We start from the raw sequence: 22,289 nt of genomic DNA on the forward strand, positions 1-22,289 counted from the left end.
TGTGTATTCCTAAATGTGTTAATAATTTACACAATTTCAGAAGTCTTAACAAACTTGGTCTCTTTATTTCTCTGTTGTGTCCTGGAAAATGAATATAACAACTCTTCCCTTAGATAATCTATCAGTTCCTGGTCAGGCAAATCCATTTCTGGAAGCAGAGGGAAACTACTTAATTAAGGACTGTCAGCTTTTGGCCATAAGATGCTAGTATAAGCAACCCATGTGTATTAAAAAGTGTTCTGAATGAGCCAAGCAAAAGCATTTAGCTTTGTAATCCTAAATAGTATGATTTCCCAGATGGAATTTTCCTAATTGAGCTTGTGATTTCAATTCATACTATCCAGGTCCCTGCTTCCCAGCTGGGATGACTGAATGCAGTTCAGGGAAAATATTAAATCATTTGAAAGATGGACAAAAGTAAATTAAGTATTTTTAACCCAAATATGGCAGTAGCCAGAGTTGTTTGTACTTCGAGCTTTATATAAGCCATATTTTGCATGTTGGATCTCTCAGGGTGGTAGCTATGCAGCAGAAAGATAGGCTAGAGACAAATGGTCCAAAAAAGCACAGAGAGCATCTGGCGTTCTGCCAGACACAGGCTAAAAACTCCAGTTAACACTTTATTCTCTCAAAACAAATGTACATGCCAGTTTGCTATATTTGTGGATAGTTATCCATTATTCATAGTCTTCTGATGGAGAGATGCTAACTGGAGATAAGGCCAAGAGGCATGCCTCAGATCCAGATCTGGGTTCAGATTCCAGCCTGCTCCCAGACTGGCTTGGGTATCATGGAATTGTGAGAAACTCCAGCCTTTCAGCACTAATTAGTCATGTGACGTTCACAAAACAAAACAAAAAAAAATCTGGTCTCATGCAAATGTTGCCAGTAACAGAAACTAGTAGAAGTGAAATGTGAGACCTAACACATTGTTGTGCAATTCCTTCCTAGTCAAATGCTTTTCAGTTTGTTTGAAGTGTTTGCAGCTGTTAAATGCAAAATTTTACAAGAGTGGAACGTGAACTTAATGTAGCAGGAGTAATTTGAAGGCTGGGAAAAGAAGTAATGAAAGTCTTTCGATGGTTCGTTAGGAGGTATTGCATGGGAGGATAACTTCTGATTAAAAGAGAATGGGTTTTGTTTTCTTGTTTACTGAAGGTTCAATAATGTTCAAAACTAGATATAGCTGCAGGACTGTTTGGATTTTGTGTCACGAAACTGTGACTACTAGGATGCCTCTTTCTCTCTTGCACTACCCTACATAATCTGCACTTGAACACTTTTTAGGTCACCTAACTGAATGGTTATGAAACCTATAAAGGAGGTCAACAGGCTTTCTATTCTTTATTTGAAATGCTTGCCATTTCCATTTAAAGTTGGATGAAGCAGTATTGCATACAGATCGATGAGTATCTAGCTATGTCTAGGGAACTGAGTGGAAATATCCTTGCTAAAAATTTCATGTCGTGGTTTAAACCCAGTCAGGTAACTTGTTCACTCACTCCCAGTGAGTGGTGCCGAGCTGACAACAATCAAGGTCCGTGTCCGTCTCCCCCCGCCCCTGCACCGGGGCTCTCCCCTTCCCTGCTCCCGGAGGAACGGGGAGGAGGATCGAGAGAGTGCAACTCCTACGAGTTGAGACAAGAACAGTCCAGCAACAAATCACCACTGCTACTATCAGCTAAAACAATGATAAGGGAAAATAACAAGAGAAGAGAATACGATACCACCGGCCAAGAAAGCGAGTTCCACCCGGAAGCCCGTGTCCTTCCGGGTAACTCTCAGTTACCCCCCCACCCCGGGCATGATGTGCTGTGGTATGGAATACCTCCCCGGCTAGCCCGGGTCAGGCGCCCCGTCTCTGCTTCCTCACAGCCTCCCCTCCTCCCTGGCAGAGCATGAGCCTCACAGAGTCCTTGGTCAGGGTAAACATCACTTAGCAACAACCGACAACATCGGCTTCACCAACACTGTTCTCAAACTAGAAGTCAAAACACAGCACTGCACCAGTTAACACAAAGGAAAAAACATGACTGCTACTGCTGAACCCAGGACATTATCCACCCCTTATTCCATACCATTCACGTCGTGCTCAGATCCCACATTTTCAATACACCATCGCTCTCCCACATATATGCATCCATATACATACAGACCAAGAGGAAAAAATCATTTTCTTAGTGCATGGACCAATCCCTATAATGCTGCCGAGTCCATTCGGTCCATGATGTTCCGAGTTCATTCTCTGTTGGGATGATGGCTGGAGGGAAGTCAGGGCCAGTCGCTGGTGACCTGGAGACATCTAGTTGATGGGCTATAAAAGCATTACACAGCAGGCAACGGCATACAATTGAGTTCACTGGCTGTTTTCCCCTAAAATCAAATCCCCTTGAGGTATACATCGGACTTCCCCATCTTCCCGCATTACCCACCAAGTATATCCAGGTCCCTGAGCAAAAGCAATCCCACGAGTGGGTTTGCCTTTACCTGAAGCAGGAATAACCCAGACTGTCTTCCCCAGCAAATTCTTCATATGCACCACGGGAACTTTGTCCCCCTCTACAATATGTAAAAGTTCTGACTGGGCTGGGCCAGCCCTGTTGGCAGATCCTCTGGTATTGACCAACCAGGTGGCCTTTGGTAAATGTGTATCCCAATGCTTGAAAGTTCCCCCACCCATCGCTCTCAGTGTAGTTTTTAACAGCCCATTGTACCGTTCGATTTTCCCAGAGGCTGGTGCATGGTAGGGGATGTGATATACCCACTCAATGCCATGCTCTTTGGCCCAAATATCTATAAGGTTATTCCGGAAATGAGTCCCATTGTCTGACTCAATTCTCTCTGGGGTGCCGTGTCGCCACAAAATCTGTTTCTCAAGGCCCAGGATAGTGTTCCAGGCAGTGGCGTGGGGCACAGCGTATGTTTCCAGCCACCCGGTGGTTGCTTCCACCATGGTAAGCACATGGCGCTTGCCTTGGCGGGTTGGTGGCAGTGTGATATAGTCAATCTGCCAGGCCTCCCCATATTTATACTTCAACCATCGTCCTCCATACCAAAGAGGCTTTAACCGCTTGGCTTGTTTAATTGCAGCACATGTTTCACACTCATGAATAACCTGGGCAATAGTGTCCATTGTTAAGTCCACCCCTCGGTCACGGGCCCATCTATATGTTGCATCTCTGCCCTGATGGCCTGAAGTGTCATGGGCCCACCGGGCCAAAAATAATTCACCTTTATGTTGCCAATCTAAGTCCATCTGAGCCACTTCAATCTTAGCCGCTTTATCCACTTGTTGGTTGTTCTGGTGTTCCTCAGTGGCCCGACTCTTGGGTACATGGGCATCTACATGACGTACCTTCACCACCAGGTTCTGCACCCTGGCAGCAATATCTTTCCACAGTGCAGCAGCCCAGATGGGTTTACCTCTGCGTTGCCAGTTGCTCTGCTTCCATTGCTTCAACCACCCCCACAGGGCATTTGCCACCATCCATGAGTCAGTATAGAGATAAAGTACTGGCCACTTTTCTCGTTCAGCAATGTCCAGGGCCAGCTGGATGGCTTTCATCTCGGCAAATTGACTCGATTCACCCTCTCCTTCAGCAGTTTCTGCAACTTGTCGTCCAGGACTCCATACAGCTGCCTTCCATCTCCTATGCTTTCCCACAATACGGCAAGAGCCATCAGTAAACAAGGCATACTGCTTTTCACTTTCTGACAGTTTATTATATGGTGGGGCCTCTTCAGCACGCACCACCTCCTCCTCTGGTGACATTCCGAAATCTTTGCCCTCTGGCCAGTCCATGATGACTTCTAGAATGCCTGGACGACTGGGATTTCCTATTTGAGTTCGTTGTGTAATTAGTGCAGCCCATTTACTCCATGTAGCATCAGTTGCATGATGTGTAGAGGAGACCCTGCCTTTGAACATCCAGCCCAGCACGGGCAGCCGGGGTGCCAGGAGGAGCTGTGCTTCAGTGCCAATCACTTCCGAAGCAGCTCGAACCCCTTCATACGCTGCCAGTATCTCTTTCTCAGTTGGGGTATAGCTGGCCTCAGATCCTTTGTATCCCCGACTCCAAAAGCCGAGGGGTCGACCTCGAGTCTCCCCTGGAGCTTTCTGCCAGAGGCTCCAGGTAGGACCGTTCTCCCCAGCTGCAGTGTACAGCACATTTTTTACATCTGGCCCGGTCCGGACTGGTCCAAGGGCTACTGCATGAACTATCTCGCGTTTAATTTGCTCAAAGGCTTGTTGCTGCTCAGGGCCCCATTTAAAATCATTCTTCTTCCGGGTCACATGATAGAGAGGGCTTACAATCGAACTGTAATTTGGGATGTGCATTCTCCAGAACCCCACTGCACCCAAGAAAGCTTGCGTTTCTTTCTTATTAGTTGGTGGAGACATTGCTGTTATCTTGTTGATCACATCTGTGGGGATCTGTCTACGTCCATCTTGCCATTTTATTCCCCAAAATTGAATCTCCTGTGCAGGTCCCTTGACCTTACTCCGTTTTATGGCAAAACCGGCTTTCAGCAGGATTTGGATTATTTTCCTCCCTTTCTCAAAGACTTCTTCCGCTGTATCGCCCCACACAATAATGTCATCAATGTATTGCAGGTGTTCTGGAGCTTGCCCCTGTTCCAGTGCAGTCTGGATCAGTCCATGGCAAATGGTAGGGCTGTGTTTCCACCCCTGGGGCAGTCGGTTCCAAGTGAACTGGACACCCCTCCAAGTAAAAGCAAACTGTGGCCTGCACTCTGCTGCCAAAGGAATGGAGAAAAATGCATTGGCAATATCAATCGTGGCATACCACTTGGCTGCTTTTGACTCTAGTTCATACTGAAGTTCTAGCATGTCCGGTACGGCAGCACTCAATGGTGGTGTGACTTCATTCAGGCCACGATAGTCTACTGTTAGTCTCCATTCTCCATTAGACTTTCGCACTGGCCATATGGGGCTATTGAAGGGTGAGCGGGTCCTGCTGATCACCCCCTGACTCTCCAGTCTACGGATCAGCTGATGGATGGGAATCAGGGAGTCTCGGTTGGTGCGATATTGCCGCCGGTGCACTGTTGTGGTCGCAATTGGCACTTGTTGTTCTTCAACTTTCAGCAACCCCACAGCAGAGGGATCTTCTGAGAGACCAGGCAAGGTGGACAGCTGCTCAATTTCCTCAGTCTCCAAAGCAGCAATACCAAAAGCACACCGGTACCCTTTTGGGTCTTTGAAGTACCCTCTCTTGAGGTAGTCTATGCTGAGGATGCATGGAGCCTCTGGACCAGTCACAATAGGGTGCTTTTGCCACTCCCTCCCAGTCAGGCTGATTTCAGCCTCCAGCACAGTCAACTCTTGGGATCCTCCTGTTACTCCAGAAATATAGATGGGTTCCACCCCTTGACAGCTTGATGGCATCAGGGTACACTGTGCACCGGTATCTACTAGAGCCTTATACTTCTGTGGGACTGATGTGCCAGGCCATCTGATCCACACAGTCCAGTAAATCCGATTGTCCCCTACCTCCACCTGGCTGGAGGCAGGGCCCCTCTAATGGTCGTCACAGCATTGGACACTTAAGTCGTGTTGAAAGGGATTATTCTTCGTTATCACAGGAGCTGGAGTAAAATCAGCTCTTCCACTCCATCTGGGAAACTGCTCACCAGAGACTGAAGCCGTAGCTCTCATGGGACGATCAGTCTTGGCCCTTGCTCCCCTCTTCAGTTCACTCACCCGTTCCTCCAAAGCTGAAGTAGGTTTTCCATCCCACTTTGTCATGTCTTCTCCGTGATCCAGCAGGTAAAACCATAGGGTACCCCGTGGCGTATACCTTCTGTATCTCCTCTCTCGAACAATAGGATGTCTTTTGTTAATAGCTGAGACGTGTGTTGGTACACGTGAGGAGCTGGATAAATCACATACATCGTCCCTCAATTTGTCGAGGTCCTGGGACAGTTTTTTCACAGCTGAGATGATGGAAGGGATGAGGTTGTCTTCGAACTCTCGGAGTTTATGAACCATTTCATCCACTGTTAGTGGTACTATGTCATTCCAGGTCACTGTTGCCAATGAATGGGCATATGATGACGGTGCATTCCGTGTAAGTTTTCGCCACATGGGTCGTGTACATTCAACTTCATCTGGATCTATAGGTGTATCCCCGTTATTCGGCTTGATGTGATAGATCATCTCTACGATGGCCGATTCCCTCAGAGACTGGATGCCTTTGTCTATAGTAGTCCACTTGGCCGAACGACTCGTAACATCGTCCTTGTACGGAAACCTTTCTTTCACAGCTGCCAAGAGCCTCCTCCAAAGGCTGAGGGACTTTTTCTCTCTTGCAATTGCTTTGTCAATTCTCCCTTCTCTAGCAAGTGATCCCAGCTGCTTGGCTTCTGTACCTTCTAGTTCGTGACCATCGGCCCCATTGTCCCAGCATCGGAGTAACCAGGTGATGATGTGCTCCCCTGGTTGACGGGTAAAATCTTTTCGCATATTCTGCAGCTCGGTTGAGGTCCGAGGTCGAGAAGTTACCTCTTCTTCTTCTTCTTCGTCATGTGATGATGACTCCTGATCAGATTCTGGACCGGGTGGTGAATTCATTGGTTCTTCATCTCGCTTCACCCTTTTTGCCTCCTTTTTGCTTGTTCTCTTGCGTACAGGGGCAACCGATATTGGTACGAATTGGTCCTCTGGTTTGGCTGCAGTGATTATCACTGTGGTTTGAGTAGCGACTGTACTTGTTGCTGGGGGTGGTATAGCTACCGTGCTTGGAGCTGGGGTAACCGCGCTGTCTGTTGCAGTTGAAGTTTGAGCAGCTGCTGTACTTGCCACTGGGGTAGCTGCGCAGTTCATTGCAGCCAAAGTTTGAGTAGCGACTGTCGCTTTGCCCTCAAATCCGCCGACATTCGTTTCCTTTTGAAGGTGCTGGATAGTGTTGAACAAGGCCCTGTAAGCATAGGCCAAGCCCCAGCACGTTGCCGTGATTTGTCCATCTCTGGTATGGCCAGAATGACCACACACCTCATTTAAGTGTTTTACTAATTCTTCTGGATTTTGCAGTTGTTCGGTAGTGAAATTCCAAAATACTGGAGGGGCCCACTGACCTAGATACTTGCCCATACTATCCCACACACCCTGCCACTCATGGCTGTCCAGCCTCTGGGAAAATCTCTCGGTCCTCCTACATCGTCGTTTGACCCCAGACAAGACCCAAACCTGAATCTGCTTAACTCTTGAAATCAGTAGTGGGCAAAACACACTCTGTATGCGTGTTAGCATGGTGATTCCCATCACCATCAGCAAACAAGTCTCAACAGCATTAAAAGGCCATTCAAAAAATTCAAAACTCTCAAATGTAAATGGTCTGGGGGGACGACTAGGAGGGTAAAAGGATGTCTCCTTCACAGGTTGAGCACCTGAGAAGGAGAAAAAAGATGTGTAATTGCTAAGCACCTCCATCATATACCTCCCAAAGTATAAAGGTGGTGACCACACTGGGAACATAAACCAGATCAGTTTCATGATCAATGATTCTATTGTATTACAAGTCATTACCATAAAGTACAATGGGATAAAAACCTTAGCCCAAGCCCCACACTTGAAAAACACTAATACAGCCAATACCGGATGGACGTAAGATATGGTATACTGAAACTGTGGGATCAAGAGGAAAAACCTTGAGAGCCAATAAATCAGCATTGTGACGAGTGACTATCAATCCAGTCAGATCTGTTCTTATCTCAACCCCTCGTGCCCCACGTTGGGCGCCAAAAAGAACTGTCGTGGTTTAAACCCAGTCAGGTAACTTGTTCACTCACTCCCAGTGAGTGGTGCCGAGCTGACAACAATCAAGGTCCATGTCCGTCTCCCCCCCCCTGCACCGGGGCTCTCCCCTTCCCCGCTCCCGGAGGAACGGGGAGGAGGATCGAGAGAGTGCAACTCCTACGGGTTGAGACAAGAACAGTCCAGCAACAAATCACCACTGCTACTATCAGCTAAAACAATGATAAGGGAAAATAACAAGGGAAGAGAATACGATACCACCAGCCAAGAAAACGAGTTCCACCCGGAAGCCCCTGTCCTTCCAGGTAACTCCCAGTTACCCCCCCACCCCGGGCATGACGTGCTGTGGTATGGAATACCTCCCAGGCTAGCCTGGGTCAGGCGCCCCGTCTCTGCTTCCTCACAGCCTCCCCTCCTCCCTGGCAGAACATGAGCCTCACAGAGTCCTTGGTCAGGGTAAACATCACTTAGCAACAACCGAAAACATCGGCTTCACCAACGCTGTTCTCAAACTAGAAGTCAAAACACAGCACTGCACCAGTTAACACAAAGGAAAAACATGACTGCTACTGCTGAACCCAGGACATTTCAGCTGCAGACATGCTCATTTTTGCTATCATTTGGTCTCTTCAAACATAAATTTACTACATTTATAATTTCTTTATAAAAAAATTGATCCACAATAAACAGAGTTGTCAATGTTTCAAATATTTTTTCCTGGACTAGGTAAAAATAAGTCTATTTCCACAAATAAACATGACATACTTATTTCCTATGATTCATAACTCAACTAACTCAGCCCTATGAATTTTGATAACTATCTGGTCTTCACAGACAAATCTGCAAGTTTCTACAGTTTCTAAATCAGCTGCACACGTGATATCATGAAGTAAGCAGATACCAGTGACTTAATTAGAAAATTTCAAAGTCACTGCAGCTTTATCTAAAGATCAGATGAATGGGAAATTAAGTCCTATCCCATATAAAAATATGATGAAGACAGCAATGCCAAAATCACAAGAACCTTCGCCAAAGAAATTTAATTATTTTTCTGGCATTGTATGTCACAGAGAAATCCATAGATAACTGGCATCATGTGACAGAGGAGTCTTTTAAAACCAGATTGGTTCTCTTCTTGAATTCTAATAATTATAACTGGACAACATTTAAACAACATTTTAAACATTGTGTAATTGGGTATTTTTCTTGTTTGTAAAAATGACATGTCTATGACTTATGAGGTACATATATTCATTTAATATATCTCATTTCCTGCTTGAAATATCAATCTTTCAGAGAACAGAATGAGTAAAATAATCATTCCTTCAATATAAATAATGGATTACAAATGTGGGACTCAAACTATTTCACTCAAACTATTTAACAAAAGGTTGTAAATTATACTGTAGAAAAATAGGGGGGGGGGAATGTAAACAATATATTAAACAAAAAGTAACTGAATATAGTTTCTATGGAACAACTTTAGCATCTCTTCATAAAATGTTAATGTGGCTACAATTCTACTGATCAGATGCAAGATCTAGAGAAGTCAAACCACAAAGCTCATCCTTTAATATTTGCCTTTTATGATAGCTGATTCTTTCCGATTCATGTCTTCTTGACAATAAATAAATCTCTGTTTAGTAAAGCTGGTAACTGTTTGAAAGCTTCCATTGCCAACCAAGTATAACACAATGCAACGTGCCTAAGCATAAAAGTATCAGAAATATAAAAATGTCAGAAACATCATATCACACTAATGAGACAGTTTAAAGGGCACTTACAATAGATTATTTAATGCCATATTTTCCACAGTATTGAAATATACAGTGATGTACGAAGCACTTTTTAAGACTCCAATTTTTAGAAAAACAACTATTACATTGCTTTTAACCTACTTGTAAGTCTCAGTGGATGAAATGTCCTCTTGCAGGGTTATGTTATAATACAAGTTCAGTGATGTGAATAGTCCTTGGAAAATAGGAAGTTCAAGCATGATCTCAGACCAGTTATGATTCTGTCATGAGAGTGCTACACATCTATCTGCTTAAGCTTATGGATTCTCCATATCATGCTGGAATACAAGTTTAATTATCTACTTTAATGTAAATGAAGCATGAAGTTTTTGGAAAGATTGGTAATTGCACCACACAGGACGTAACAGTTTTCCATTTATTTTTGTCATCTATCATATGTTCAGTAATTTTTTCTGCCAGAGGAGGAGAGAGATTGCAGATGCAGTGCATAACCATCTGTACAGGATAAGCAAATACTGAGGGCTGGGAATTTATAGGGCTTATCTTCTTGCCCATATTTGTCCTGTCCTGACTGAAACTTTTTCATTACAGGTTCAGGTTATCACTGTCTCAGACAGTTTTAGTAGTAAATGAAATACATTCATACATCTGAATGAAATTTTTGTTGTAGTAAATTTACTGTCTGTTTTTTTTCACAGTGCCCATATTACATGAACACTCTCTTTAGACAAGTGTTAAAGAAGAACATTTCTTTCTGTCAGCACCTGTGTTTGACCCTGTCCTGACACTGAACCTCAGTGGCCTTTGTGGTGGCCACTTTTGTCGGCATGCTGATTTTCAGCTGCCTGATAACAATATCCAAGGTCTCACAGGCTGGAGAAGTTTTCTCAGACTCCAGGCTGCATGCTGGAGCTTGGCAATAGTCGAACTATCCCACTGCATTCTGCTCAGGCTCATGAGCTCCCACAGGCATCTTGCTGTGAATCTGAAACAAAATATAGCCTTTGAATTGCCACTTGGAGTGTCCCAATACACATTTTAACTCTTCCAAATGCAATGTCATTCAACTAGGAGCAAAAAGTGCTTATGGTAACAAGAGGGGGGTTACATTTAGAAAGCTGTGACTCAAAAGAAATAAGGCATGATGGTAGGAAAATAGCTGACTCTGAAATGACACTTAGAATGCTAAAACAATTCTTAAGGGGTATCAGGAAAAACAAGGAAGCGTTGTCATTTCTGATAATAGCGTTAGAGATACCATTATCAGAATACTGTGTTTAAGACTGTTTTCATTCTTTAAAAGAAAAGAACTACAAGACTTTTTGAATGTTGTAAACCAGCTTGTTCTGACAATGTGTTTCTTGTTTATCCAAGAAAAATTAAAATATTATAAAAAATATATCTGTGCAAGGAAGAGATTTTAATTGCCAGCAGTAAGGAAAGGAAATGCAATCAAAAGGTCATTAAAGTCCTTTGTATTCAGAATAGACAGAAAAGCACAAAAAACTATGGTTAAATCTAAAGGTTTTTTTTAGTTCTTTTTTAAAAAATCAACATCCACACCTAATAAAGATGCTTAAGGCACACAGTTTAAGAACCAATTGATAGAGTTATGTAACTGGTGCTAACTAAATATTCATAAGTACTGCATAAAGGATGTGTGGTTCAATAGCAGGAAATCCCCAGAGGGCTGCAGAAAATCCAAAGAAAACTCCGTCTGCTTCTCTCACAATGGCCACCCTTGTTATATTGATCTCCATGAGGCTGCACCTTTAATTTGCCTTCAGCAGAAAGAACTGGAGTATATGATCCAGTTCTGGGCCCCTCAGTTTAAGAAGGACAGGAGATTGCTTGAAAGAGTCCAGCACAGAGCCACAAAAATGATTAAGGGAGTGGAACATCTCCTTTATGAGGAGAGGCTGAGGGAGCTGGGTCTCTTTTGCTTAGAGGAGACTGAGGGGTGACCTCATCGATGTTTACAAACATGTAAAGGGTGAGTATCAGGATGATGGAGCTAGGTTTTTTTCAGTGACGTCCAGTGATAGGACAAGGGGCAATGGGTGTAAACTGGAGCATAGGAGGTTCCATGTGAACATCAGGAAAAATTTCTTTACTGTGAGAGTGACAGAGCACTGGAACAGGTTGCCCAGGGGGGTTGTGGAGTCTCCTACGTTGGAGATATTCAAGGCCCACCTGGGCAAGTTCCTGTGTGATGTACTCTAGGTTACCCTGCTCTTGCAGGGGGCTTGGACTAGATGATCTTTTGAGGTCCCTTCCAACCCTTGGGATTCTGTGATTCTGTGATTAGCTTTGCTCTTTTCTCTTCTAAGAGGATGAATGTCCATCAATTTCTTCCTGACAGCAACACAGATTTACCATTTTACTAAGTTTTTTTCCATGGAAATGAAATGCTAGTTAGACTATGCACTTCAATATCCCACAAGTGATGGAGATAAGGATGATCTGTCAGGATACATAAACATTGACAGACATGCAATGCAATAGCCTAAAGACAAAATCAAGGCTGTGGTCAGAACCTTGCTTGAAACCACCAATTAAATGAAAAAAAAACCCTGAATATTGGAAGCATCATATGCATTTATGTGAACCTGCTTACTGCTTTACTTGCCCTCAGTTAAAGAAATAATAAAAACACAAAAATATAGATCAAAGGGATTTACTTGGTTGGGATATCAACCTAATCACTGACAAAGAATATAGATTAAGACTTGAGGAGGGTTAGATGGAGGGGGTGTTGAATAGATGATGGGGTCACCAACACAAGCATCTGTTCCTGTTTTGCTTATATATTAAGGCATCAGATTCATGAAGCCTGTCATATACAGATTTATTCTAGGAAGTATTCAAAAGCATATGCTGGATTTTTTCACATTAAGGCTATAGTAAGCAAAACTCAGTTTTTATACAAAGCTTGAGCTAGCTGACTTTTCAAAGCAAACAGCAGGTTATCTAGTACCTCTGAAGGATACTCAGTTCACTACTTCACTATCTGTAATATAGGTATCATGCAGTGATTTGGGCTGCCATGATGCTGTCAGTGTCTGAAATACTATCTGCATATATAACACATAAAGAAAACAAGCTAAACAATTCTAGTCTTTTTAGATGCATTGCTGCAAAGGTTCTAAACAAAAAACCCAGCAGTTTTATTTTTAATTGTGCTCAGCAAAATCTAAAAATATTTCTTAGAAAACTGTCAAATAAATTTCCTTACAACAGAAAATATTAAACGGTATGTTGGCTAATAAGGCAATTACGTGAAATCAATCAAAGTGAACAGAAATAGTTGCTTCATTGTTAGAAAATTTCTAAAACATCTGTTTTCAGAAATGACAAAAAGAATTGTGGTGTGACAGTTACTTGGATGGGATATGCCAGGGGCAGAGCTAGAACTTCTATCAGTGACAAATACTGTTGATCTGGAATGAGCACCTAATAAGATCTGATAGCAGAGCTTCAGATCTCAGATCTCTTTCTATGTAGAGAAAGGGGAATAATGAAAAACATTTTCTAGCAAAATTAATTGAACATCCTTTCCAATCTTTACAGTCAAATTTCACTTTAAGTTTGATATTTCTGAGTAGATTCTAAACTTTATCTAATTATAGACTGGTTTATGGAGAGAAAGTAAGATAGCAAGCACTAGCAAACTATGGAAATTGTAAATACTGAAAAAAATACAAAAAATGCATGTTGGCAAATCCCTCTGTACTATTTGGTATAAAAGAGCCTGGCTTGCCTAGCATATAAACGTATATTTTGGGGCTTATAAGCCTGTCCAGCAGACAGTGTTTGCAGGTTGCATGGATGTCCTTGGAACACTGTCTCATGGTTCAATGCTTCTTGCTCTGAGCAAACCTGGTTTGTAAGGACAACAGTAATTTAGTGCCAAATAGTATATGGTTTTGCATATCAGGGTAGGACAGCTAAAATAAATAGTGCTTTACATTGTAAGTAATGGTGCTGAAGTCAATGCAGTTTCTATGGAGTATGGGTTTGTCATAATAAAACAACCAACTTTGATGAATAATAACAGGAATTCAAAATGCTTGACCTGAAGTCTAGACAAACTGAACATTTGTGTTCAACTTGGAAATTATCAAAGAAGATCTGTCTTTAATAATTTGAATACTATTGATACTGACATGCTAAAACAGCGACTTAGAGCTTTTACTTTCTGAGAAACCCTGTGCTACAGAATCATAAATAAGATCCTGTATTTTTACAAAGAACGTTACCCAGCTAAGGGGTATGACATCTCACAATGCACAGATACAACCAGTCCAATTAATAATCAGGTGACCAAGGTCAAAGGTCCCTGAAATGGGGACGAAGCAGCACTGCTAAATTTGAGACATTTATCAAACTGTCTCACAAAAGTACTGTTAATCTAAATGTGTCTGGTTTAAAGCACTGGTAATTTATTTGGCTGTTTCATCACTTTTGAAGTTTGTGCCATTAGTATTTAATCATCTTAGATTCATAACCATCCTTCCTTCCTGAAATATACCTCAAGGACAATAAAGTCCTGCAGTTTTGTCTTTGTGATTCCTTTTCACCTTAGTCTTGATTTGTGAAGAAACATTCTACATGCTACATTCTGGAAGGCTGTAACTTTTGGCATTTTGAGGACACTTTTACTCAGAAAGTCAGAACATTTTTTAGTTGCACGGGTTTAATTTTCCTGCACAGTTTGAAGATCCAATCCTTTTTTCCCCTGAGCTCCCAGAAGACTATCTGCAGAATGGAGAAGGTAGAGTCAGCCCCTTTTTTGCAAGATGCTCCAGCTATGTCAACCCATGTAAATATGTTCATTTTCAGAATATTCATACCTTTTTAACCACTCCCTATAGGAAAGCCCCATTTTTTAGGAAAAAAAAAAAAGTAAATCCAGAGGGAAACCTAGGAAAATAAAATTGCATTTGGGAATATATTGTCATGATACTGGGACAACAAAAGAAAAAAGATTGTGCAGAGAAAAGCAATTTCCATATGTAAATCATGTCAGAAATAGGAGATAAATCACACCAGTATCAAAACTCTTGAACATGTCCCAGGAGGTTAAAATGAACTTTAGTTATGGGAACTTTACTTTGAATTAAGTGACTCTAAATTGGTTCTTGTTTCACTTACAGTTCTCCATAACAGAGAAGACTGAAGATATTTTCTTCCTGGACCTCTACAGAAAATGAGGAGTTAAGTCAGAAACCTCAGTGTTACTAAAAGCGACTTACTGATTTTGTGTTAGCTTTACACCACTGTAAGACCTACTCTTAAGAATAAACTGGAAAGACTCCTAATGCAGATTTTAGGATAATCTCAGATAGCATACTTTTAAAGAAACTTTTTTTATTTTTTTTCCCTAAAATGTTCCAGATAGTAGGAGAAGGGTGAAGAGCCTATCTGAAGTTGAGAGCAAGAACTGAAGAAATGTAAACCACTATTTACCAGAAAGGGTTAGGCAACATAGTGATGTTATCAGGTGTCAGATATGACCCTATCTGATGCTTTAAATGATTCCTGTAAGTGTTCTTCATCTGTGCAGTCATTTAACTCCTAATTCAAGGAGAAATCTCAAGCTCCACAAGTTCCAGAATACTGACGTAGAAAATTAACCTGATCATCTTTTAGCTATACTTTTCAGCAGAACAGGTAGACTGTGTTTTACAATATGTTAATGAAAATGAAAATACATATATTTTCATCAGTGGAGGGGTCAAGAACATCTCAAAAGAAGTAAGAAGTCTCTCCTACCTTTAGGAAGCTAGATTACTTCAGCATAAAAAAGAAAAAATATAAAACATAAATAACTTTCTTGATACTACATATTGCCATGGTGCAAATAGTTAAAATCTTACTTGTTTAGATAACTCTGCTGAAAACAAAATGACAACTATATCTCCTAACATATTAACACAGGCCAATAATCAGTTATGAATGTCATGTTTTACTTCAGCCTACACTTTAGGGGATGTTAACATCCAGATTTATGAAGGTATTTAAAAACGTCTGTGGTGAAAAAATAAAATGCACAGATACCCAATTTTTATTGAAGAAAATCACCAAAAGAGCTACCAAAGAGCTCAGACAATGTCACAGCTAATGCTCTTTCACCATTAGATATGTTATTACTTGTTTTCCACTTTGTGTTGAGTGAATTTTCCTTGTTTGGAAAGAAAAAATACTGGCACTTCTGTCTGGATTCGCTGTTTTTAATGACATCTTCTATGTATTGCTCTGTACACAGTTAGCTTACACATATTGCATGTTTCCATTTGATGTAGTCAGAGCTTCTTCTGAGACCTGGCCAAAAGGCAAAAACTGTCTGACACATCCTGACATGGCTAAGCACAAAACATGACCATTTTGGTTTCCGTATGCAGTCAACAACAACAGCAAAAGTTTCTCTAAAAGGCAATTTAGTCTCAGAAGCTGCAATTGATTCTTTTAGAAGAGGCATTCTCACTGTTGACTAAATAGGGAGTCTAGAGTGGCTAGAATTTGTATAGGTACTTAAGGATCTTGTATTATTTACTTCATGCATTGCTAGGGAGGTAGCCACCTGTTTTAAGTGCTTTTTTTGTTTGAATATACAGAAGGATATGTTAAACTGTTTTCTTGCACTGTGTTCGAGGTGCAAGCAAGCATCTGATTCTTAGTCTCTTGTCAGCTTGAAATGCTAAGTTTTGGGACAGAAAATTCAAGATGTGTGATCTAAAATGTAAATAAATCCCCCTACCTCAGAATTTGTATACATCTGGATGTGTAGTTGAAGAGTATTTGAGAAGACAGATTAGATTACTCTTAGTCACTTGTTCAACATGATCGTTTTGTTGGATAAAGTAACTCTCATTCATTCTACAATGTTTCTGAAATTGAACAGCACATAAACTGATGCATAAGTCTCAGTGAAATTCACAACTGGTTATTGGCCTGCATATACTTTTCTGAAGTAAGTTAGCTTTCTAAATGTAGGTGAGACTTTTGGCTTCTTTTGAGATGTTCTTGACCCCACCCCCCACTGATGAAAATATATGGATTTTCATTTCCACTGACATATTTACTCTGTGTTATATCAGCATTACCTTTGGCCCCAAATCCTTTGAAGCAAGCATCTATCTCTTTTTAAAAAGGTTTCTTAAATGGTAGTATGTTTAGAGTTATAGGGGAATCTTAGATTTCTGTTAGTCAGAATATCTTCTATCGTCAAGGCTCTGTACTACAAGAAGATGGTAAAGTCCAGGGGTTACAGAACACCCATGCTCTTTCTATAGTTAAACTATGCAGCTCTTGTCTGACTTTGAATAAAGTGCTTTACATATTTCTACATTACAGATGTTTATACTGTTCTTATAACCATAGTTTTAGAACAGCTGCCAGTAAGACACTAAAGAAGTAATTATACATCTGTTTCATGTCCTTTGAGGAAAGAGAAGTATGTTAGTGGAGTGTTTGCTTTGCAATTTTTATATCCATATTTCTATAGGTTTATATTAGAAGGGATAAAGTCAAAGAAGTGCCTTGTGCTTATAGCAAAAGTTGTGAAGTTTGCCCCTGAAAGTACATTTCCAAGTCTTGGACTCTCACTGAGAAAGTTGTTTATTTTGTGACTTCATTGCCATTACTGTAGAAAGTTTAGTTGTACTAAGGAAAGTCATTACACATGATGGTCTCTTTCAGAGCCTGAGGTAATAGTGGGATATTTGATGCTTTAAAGATGAGGATTAGGAGCTTGCATTTGATTCATAATTGCATGATAACCCAGTGTGTGAAGGGAAAAATTTGTGCATGTTCATAGTTCTTTCAGATTTGTTCCAATTTGCCATAGTATGGGGACATCTATTGGGCCACATGGGAAATCTGATTCATACCACAGAATCACGGAATTGTTAGGGTTGGAAGAGACTTCTGGAGATCACCTAGTCCTACCCCCATGCATAGTAAGCTATTAAAATAACTGTTTTGTTTTAAAATGTCATTGATTTTCAGTGCATGGATCAGCTGTTCGTCTTCGCCAGACAATGCCAACCCACCACCTGTGGACTGTATGCCTTCTCATGAAGGTCTGTCTTCTCTACTTACAGGAGTTTACTACTGTATCAGAGCAAACTCAGGATGCATCCATGACTAAGTAGAATGGGATCTTTCTCCATCATTTGAAGCCATTTGCCTTTACCTTTTAGCTGATGGAAACTGATATTTGAGGAATTATTTGCTAGAAACTTCTGTTGAAGCTCAGTTTTCTAGAAATCTGCATAGATTTCAATAATATAGGTGCAGATTTCTGGTCATGCAGCTGTGTCAGAAACAGCTCTGTCTCAAGTAAAAATCCAAAAGCAGGACCAGAGCTCTTTTCACCTTCTTGAACTTTAATTCTCTTGATATGCATACATGTGTGGAACTGTAGCTCTTTCCAAAATAATATATTCTACAGAAGTTCCTAAGATAACGCTGGAGGACTTCTGTTCCCATATTTCCCCATTAATGACAGGATACTCCACATGGCACCTCAAAGCACAAGCTACAGCTTGGTTTCCCAGAGAGGAACCACTTGGCTTTGACTGTCTATGTAGATCAGGGCATTGCAACCCTGCATGGTGGAAAGTGCTGCATCTTGAAAGAACCAAGACTACACATGGAGGCACCCATAGATGCTGCAGAGGCATCTTTAGGTAAGGCAGAAGGGCTTCATATTGTCTTCTACCACTTTGAATTTCAAGGTTCATTCTTAATTACATTACACTGATAAAGTCCTGCTGGGAAATGTCACTGAATACAGTTTATCTTTTACCAGACTGGGAAAGTCTAGAAACACAACATGATAACAGTCCTTTTGGGTGCCAAGCTGAGAGAGATTAGGGAAAGGACTTGCACAATGGACAAGTACGTATCTGTATTCACAGCCAAGGAACTTTATGCCACCCAGTTGGAGGGCTTCAGTACATTTTGGCACAATGTTTAGAATGGTTGTCATTACCCTCTCACCCAACAGCAGTATTTTATGGTTATGACCATATCAAATGCAATGGAGAGGCTGAGAACAAATGTTTTGTTGAGGGGGAAGCTATCTGTTGGTGCTACTATATCAGTTTCAGTTCTGCAGTCTGGATTGAATGCAATTCAGTAGGCTCTTAGGTTGTTTCTCTGCGAATTTTTCAGAAGGTTTTCCAAGGGCAAAACCCACCTAGAATTGTTGTACTTGTCTAGAATAACTTGACACTAGGTATAAATCAGTGCGATGACACAAGAAAACAAAAGTTCTTTCCCATCCATCTTTTTTATTGTTCCTGTTGGGTTGTCAGTTCTCTAGAGAAGTTTGTCACATAACTGCACAGTAATTAACACAAATATATTCTTGTTTCAGGTGGGCTCCACCGCTGCTGTTATTTTCCTTCCCTGAGTGTCAGATGTTGCTGACGTAAAAAAATCTGGCATTTGACAGATTAGAGAATTCTGTTAATAGGCTTTATGTTGCTACTTCCCTTAACTTGCCTTTTCTCTGACAACATTTGGATGTCATGTGAATTCAATTCCATTGCAAGAGATTCATATATCTAAATTAAACTATTGTGTCACCTACATGACACGGCTCAGGTCCAGAAAATCCAAAGGGACAGGGAGAACAATTTCAAACTGTGTGTGAAAATTGGTAAAAAAAAAAAAAAAGACAGAAAAGCAACTGAATTTTACCACTAGTTATGTCCTGTTGAAGACCGCTAGTGTTAAAGAGCAGTGAAAGTCAGACAGGCAAGACAGAAGTTTGTACCCCATGCTAGCTGTTAAATGGACATTGGCTTCAAAAGAAGTCTGAGATAGAAAGCCCATTCAGCCATGTGGATAGTGTAGGCTCAGTCCTGCTCAGAGTTATGAGGTGTAGTGACCGCCTGACCCAAGTGGCCGCAAGGTACCCTAAGGGACAGGTTGCAGCCAGAGGACAGCCCTGCAGCAGGAGGTTGGTCTGGCTAGACCCAAACATCAGGAAGAAGCTCCCGAGTTCCCAGAGGACCAGGGAAAGCCATGATGGAAGTCCCCAGCTTCCTGCTAACTGATGCCTTGTGTGAAGCTCTGAAGGGGCAAAATTGATTAACAGTCTTGCCTAAGCCACTGGCTTTTCTGCTTATAAATTGCAGTGAAAACAGTAATTTTGAAATTCCAGTGACCTGTCTGTGCATGAGTGAAAGCTAGATTGAACTGTAGTGAACTCACTCCTGCCACTTTTGTAAATCTCTCTTTAACAAACATTATGACAGCCACTGCAACCGTCTGTGTTGCTTCACACACCACCACTTTTCTCATTAACCAAAAAGACAGATGTGGGGGTCACTGTCACACTTCTTCTTTCATTGGAGATGGCTACAGTCATATTTTTCATGCTGCTGGCACTTTGTTGTTGTTTGTAACGCTGCTTTTGACAATAGCTGAGGCAGTAGACTGAGGCTATAATTGTGCTTTTCGGCAGCACAAGCATCTTTGAACTTGTAGAGACACTTTCTTTTCTCTTATGGTTGTAATTATTTGCTGCGGTCTTTTCATACTGTTTTCAATCCCCTAGTATCAAGTTAAAATGTTTTTACTGAGTTTTTCTCTTGCCATCTTTACTTTTCTTCTATATTTGAGATCACAATAATTCTGCCAGGCCTTTCACTATTTCTTCCATTTCAACCTATGTCTTTGGAGATACCATCAGCTGTGATAATCATTGGTTTATGTTATTTTAAATTATGCCACCATAGATACCTATTCAGACATGAGATTGTTTTTTATAAGCATTTGAGCTCATCCATTTTTCAGGAGGAAAAGATAGGGTTTGATGCTGATATGTACGTATTATGCTTCTCTTCCATACAAAAAGTAGAATAAATTGGGGTATCTTTTGTTAGACCAGTTTCTTATATTAGATCTAATTTAGCCCTACCTCCAGATTCTTTGTGGTACGCTACTCCAGCTGATGGCACGCCATCAGAAAAGAAGAAAAAAAAAAAGAACACCTCCCTACAAAACTAAAGCAACCCAAACACCTGTATTCTGTAGCCCTTTTGAGCTCCTCTGCACAGCAAGCACTAAGAGGTATTTCTGCCTTTATACATCATAAGGTGGCCTCATAGCTACCAGCTTTTATAAGTGGGATGGTCAAAGGGAGAAGACAGGTTATAAAAATTAATCAACAAAACAATTGCATTCTTTTCTAATTTTTTCCTTCAGTTGCCCCATGTCCCTTCTGCTTTCCTTCTCCAAATCCACTGGATATGTTACCTGGGACTGATGTCCTCTGCTTCTATCCTAGATCCCTCCCTAGTCCCACAGCTTTCTCCTGTGCCATCTAGAAATATTTAGTTTGTAAAGACTCCTTTCTAAAAGTACCTTAAAATCACAATTCAAGTCCTTTCTGACTCTGACTGGTCAGTATCCTCTAAATGCTGTGACCTTTTCTTATAGACCCTTAACTCCCAAATATAGGTAGTTGCTGAAGCATTGAAATCTGGAAGGTGCTGTGAGAACAAGGAAGAGGTATGGAAGGAACAACTGAAACAAAAACATATGAAAGATTTTCCATTCTCTATGGCCAGGACAATGCACATGGGTTGATATTCATGAAAAAGAAAAAAGAAAAAAGGTCTGCCCCTTCATGTAGAAAGCGTCTTGCTGGAAAACATGACTCCTTGTTAGCTCAAGAGGAAGGAGATGGCAAGCAGACTGAAGGATGCTGTAACAGCCACGCACAAATCACCCAGGAGAGCTGAGTAAGTTGTATCTGAGTGCCCCAGCAGAGACACTGGATTTTTATCTCTGCGGCAGCCCTCATTCTGGGCAACTGATAGATTATGCAGAAGTAAATGAAGAGTATAAAGTTAAAGGACATGATGAGAGTTATGAAGTTCCCAAGCAGGAAGCCAGTCTAAATGCCACAGTAAAATCATCCTCCATACACATGGGGACAAGAGCAAGTCCAAAAGAAAAGCAGACTCTTTGAAGACCTTTTTGTATGAAGGGGGAGAAATCACTTCACACTGGCTTGTCTCCTGTTCTGGTTGCCACAACTGAGACACTTCTTTCACACTAATCTGGGCTGTTCTCAGCGTAAGAGGGGTGGATTAAAGCCTCATTTATATCCATCTAAATAAATACAACCGTAATTTTTACCAGCTTCTGTTGGTCAGCCTCTCTCCCTCTACGCTTTTTTCTTTCCATGAGTGATTTAATTTGCTGCAATACACCAACATACTTCTCAAGTGTAGTCCTCCACAGTTAGCACAGCCATTTCACATAGATTTAACCCAGAAGGTTTAGCCTAACATTTTCTTCATGCTCGCCAGACATTGCAAGCTGCAAAACCACCATGGATGTGCAGTATTTTTTAAACCGATTGATGTCACAAGAAAAAAGCAGAAGTGAGGAGTTAGGCTAACTAGAGCACACTTTCCTACCTTGGGATGTGATGTAGTTGTCTGCCTGATTTCATGAATTGCTGATAAACTACAGTTTGGGATGGGGTTATAGGGAGGGGTTACGATTCTCAAAAGAGCTTTACCAGAAGGCGAATACTGTAGCTTCAGTCTTCAAGCACTGCTTGAGGAGGAAATCTTCTGGTAAGAAGGAATTTAACAAAGGCCATTTATTTAACAACATACCAGAATCACTCAGAACAATCACTCAGAAACAAGAAAACTGAGAAATCTATGTAATGCCAACATCAACACAGGAATCACAGTAGAGGCATGAGATGAATCTCTCCA

This window comes from Pezoporus flaviventris, unplaced genomic scaffold, assembly GCF_033815535.1.
Source record: "Pezoporus flaviventris isolate CSIRO_AGI_PZ_B2104156 unplaced genomic scaffold, CSIRO_AGI_Pfla_v1 ptg000016l, whole genome shotgun sequence".
NCBI classification, from domain to species: Eukaryota; Metazoa; Chordata; class Aves; order Psittaciformes; family Psittacidae; genus Pezoporus; species Pezoporus flaviventris.